The sequence below is a fragment of the Bidens hawaiensis genome, unplaced genomic scaffold (assembly GCF_021521415.1).
Source record: "Bidens hawaiensis isolate Kalapana, Puna unplaced genomic scaffold, B.hawaiensis_p1.1 tig00004021_1, whole genome shotgun sequence".
Classification (NCBI taxonomy): Eukaryota; Viridiplantae; Streptophyta; class Magnoliopsida; order Asterales; family Asteraceae; genus Bidens; species Bidens hawaiensis.
The window spans coordinates 1,755,722-1,760,000 of NW_027491237.1; the positions used below are offsets into that span (position 1 = coordinate 1,755,722).

The 4,279-nt window shown below is 38.2% G+C and overlaps 1 non-coding gene across 1 annotated transcript; it reads left to right on the top strand.

The window, feature by feature from the left end:
• The first annotated feature begins 1,273 nt into the window (after positions 1–1,273).
• TRNAN-GUU (transfer RNA asparagine (anticodon GUU)) lies at positions 1,274–1,345 on the top strand. Its single transcript has one exon. It is a non-coding gene; the product is annotated as a tRNA-Asn (tRNA).
• Positions 1,346–4,279: the final 2,934 nt, after the last annotated feature.

The window sequence follows — 4,279 nt, forward strand, 5'->3', positions numbered from 1 at the left end:
TTTCTTACAGAGCCTTTCAATTTTTTATTTATCTTTCTTATGTATCGTAATGGACGCGTCCATCGGTTATAATCGAAAAAAAAGTAAGAATAGGTTTTAAAAAAAAAAGTATTTTTCTTCATTTTTTTTTTCTGTTTTTCAAGTCTCAAATTTTCTTGATTCCCATACATATAATCAACTTCTTCTTCTTCCATTTTGTCGAGCTCGTTCAGTTTATCACTAAAAATAAGTGACGGTATTCTGCCTAAATAGTAGACACAGGTAACTAATAATAAAATACTAAATATACCAGTCATCTTTTTTTTTAATTCTGACACAGGGTATTTAATATATCGAATGTACTTCCGAATAGATCGATTTTGCCGTATCCAAACAAATAACAATCCAATCCATTTCATGAACAAAATGTGACCAATTATCCAACCAACAAAACTACTTGTTACAAATAAAATCTTGCTGTTGCATCGAAACATAAAAATGTTGACTAATCTCACTAACATTGAACTTGGTAAAATGAAATGATTCGAAAAATGAGATTATTCAGGAATACACATTAAATTCTGAGATTACGCATTGAATTTCTGTAAGTAGATCCATAATAAAAGAAGTTTTTGTGATTATTGCAGAAGAAATGAAACAAAAGATATGGTAGAGCTACGACAGTTATTGTATGAGGTCTACCCAGTGCTAGATGCAGAGGCGCATAATAGATCGATATGAACATTATGAGTTGTCCCGTAATAAAACCAGTTGTTGCTAATACCCTCTTCTCGGCTCCTTCTTCTCTCCTTCTTCCATAACGTGACCTCGGAGAAGAAACAGATATGAAGGTCCTATGGAGAATGTGGTCAGAAATCCATAATAGAGTCCGACCACAATGACCGAATTGATTATCTTCATGCATAAGGATACTAGATTACCTAGTAGAAAAGATTTCAAAATCATCACAAACCTCCTTTTTTCTTTTCTATTGCAATTTCTAGATTATTATATGATGATTTTGAAACTTTCCATATATAGAAAAGAAATAGAAAGAAATAGACTAGAAATGACATCTGTCATGTGAATGACACCAAAAGTATATTAAATGAATGGAATTGGGATATGGACGGAATATAATGAAATAGAGCCACTTTTAGGTTCCCCTATGAAATGAGGCATGGAGGGGAAACACTATGAAGAAGTTCTGGGAGTTACGAAGGAAGCTTCGAGCTCATATTGGTCATGGGTTGAGAACGGGAATGGTACTCTATGAGATTGAATCTCCCGTTGTTCCTCAGTAGCTCAGTGGTAGAGCGGTCGGCTGTTAACCGATTGGTCGTAGGTTCGAATCCTACTTGAGGAGATTTGAAAATCACCGTCAACACCCCGGTGTAGGTCCGGGATATTCCTTTGTTCCATAGCCCTGGGGCTACTTACAACTATCCAATTAAGAATTCTCAGATGTACTAGTACTAGCAGTGCATCAAAGAGCAGTCATCGATTCTACCGAGAGGCCACAATTGCTGCGAGCAAACATATTAATGACGAGGAACACGTTTTTGTTATGCTACTAATACTTGTACTTGCTCTGCTATTCTGCCCCATCCTGGCTGAGGAAGAGTTACGGGCGCGTAAAACAAAAAAATACGCTGATGGGGGACGGGCATACGCATACTATGTGTAATTCTTACCTCATTTACGACAAATAATAAATAAAAAGTCCATTCCATTTCGACAAAGGACCCACACCCAAGTTCCATAGCCCGCTATCCCGATCATGAGTTTCCTACCCCAGAGGGAAATTCCCTTCCCTTTTGGGCTGGTTGTGGGCGGGGAGGGATTCGAACCCCCGACACCGTGGTTCGTTGCCACGTGCTCTAATCCTTTGAGCTACAGGCCCTACTGCGTCTCCGGTGGATCTGTTCCCGGAAGTACCCTCAAAAAAGGAACCTTTGCTCTCCCCAGCCATTTCGGGTTAAGAAGATGTTAAAGCGCCTTTATCTCTATTTATCTCTATAAGAACGGCGCGTTCCGGGGTGTGAAGTGGGAGAGAAGTGATGTCAGAATTGAGGTTTTGAATAAGACGACCTTTTTATTTTTCATTTTTTTTTCATATTGAAAAAGTATGAAGTTGAAAAAGTATGAAGAACGGGGGGTGTGAAGTTTTTTTATCATCCTAGCGTCGAGTTATTTTTCCGCAGGACCTCCCCTACAGTATCGTCACCGCAGTAGACTTTAACCACCAAGTTCGAGATGGGTTGGTGTGGTTCCTCTACGCCTAGGACACCAGAATATCGAACCATGAACGAAGAAAGGTATGAGATAAAATAGTCATTGCGAGGCCCCGATTATTGACTGGGGTCACCAAAGGACTCTGCGCTTCCATCCCTTGGATGGATAGAGAGGGAGGGCAGAGCTTTTGGTTTTTCATGTTGTCAAAGAGTTGAACAATGAAAATAGATGGCGAGTGCCCCATCGAATTGATCGAGTCATGTAGGAACAAGGTTCAAGTCTACCGGTCTGTTAGGATGCCTCAGCTGCACACATCACTGCACTTCCACTTGACACCTATCGTAATGATAAATGGCTTGTATCGCTGTGACCTTCTCTTCTATTCTCAAAACTTCTGTCGCTCCATCCCCGCAGGGGCAGGGAACCCGTCGCTGTCTCGGCTGTGCTACCGGAGGCTCTGGGGACGTCAGAATAGGAGAGCACTCATCTTGGGGTGGGCTTACTACTTAGATGCTTTCAGCAGTTATCCGCTCCGCACTTGGCTACCCAGCATTTACCGTGGGCACGATAACTGGTACACCAGAGGTGCGTCCTTCCCGGTCCTCTCGTACTAGGGAAAGGTCCTCTCAATTCTCTAACGCCCACACTGGATATGGACTGAACTGTCTCACGACGTTCTGAACCCAGCTCACGTACAACCCAACCCTTGGAACATACTACAGCCCCAGGTGGCGAAGAGCCGACATCGAGGTGCCAAACCTTCCCGTCAATGTGAGCTCTTGGGGAAGATCAGCATGTTATTTCTAGAGTAACTTTTATCCGTTAAGCGAAGGCCCTTCCACTCGGCACCGTCGGATCACTAAGGCCGACTTTCGTCCCTGCTCGACGGGTGGGTCTTGTAGTCAAGCTCCCTTCTGCCTTTGCACTCGAGGGCCAATCTCCGTCCGGACCGAGGAAACCTTTGCACGCCTCCGTTACCTTTTGGGAGGCCTACGCCCCATAGAAACTGTCTACCAGAGACTGGTCATCAAAATGTGATAAATTATATAAATTGTTAATAGACATTAATATAATAGTTATATTATATATTGCTAATAGACATTAATATAATAGTTATATTATATTAGAAATTTTATACAATTTTAAATTTAATTTTACAAATTAAGTTTGTAAAATTATATTAAATAAGATATCCAGATTACTCGATCTATTTCCGTATCAAGTTATATTGGTAAATGGAACATTTTGATATAAATCTCTATCTCAATAAATGTCTAACAAAAATATCCAGAAATCTAAGTAGAGAAATAACATAACTAACAGAAATCACACTAATAAATAAAATTCTAAATAAATATAAATAAAATCTATTTGATAAATAAAATCTATTTGACTCTTCCTCTTCAAGTGACTCAATAAGATAGACTTACTAATTCCAACTTCCCAAAACTTCCCAAAGATTCAATCCATAAAGAATCATTAGAAATCTTTATACTTGAAAAAGTTTCTTACTTCTATATCATTATTTGAGTCAAGTTTTACATTAAAGACTCCATTTGATTATCATAATAAAGATCATTTTCTTTTTCTTTTCGAATGGAATTCTCAATGATGTAAAGCAAATAATTTAAATAGATCGAACAATGAAAATAAATATAATTGTTAAATATTTAAAATTTCATTTTTTAAGTAAGTATGAAAACTCTTTTTCACAAAAATAGAAAGACTTTTTGTCACTGAAATAGGATAACAATACATACATGATAACAGTACATACCTATAGGCTAAGCACTTCCTCTTTTATATGTATTTTCATATTTGAACCTGAGGTTAAGTAATCTTTCTACATCTTATCTTATCTTTATCAAAAGGGTTTAGTTACTTTTGCATGTCATTTGAACTAGATTTAGTTCAGTTTGTGAAAAATTCAGATATGATTCCGAAAAGAATCATTCAAAATAAAAAAAGAAAGAGGAATACTCTTCTATCCAATATTAGACCGTGAAACACAACCTTGTTAGAACATAAAAGAAATATTCGGGTACAGGGAATATGCTCTGGGACG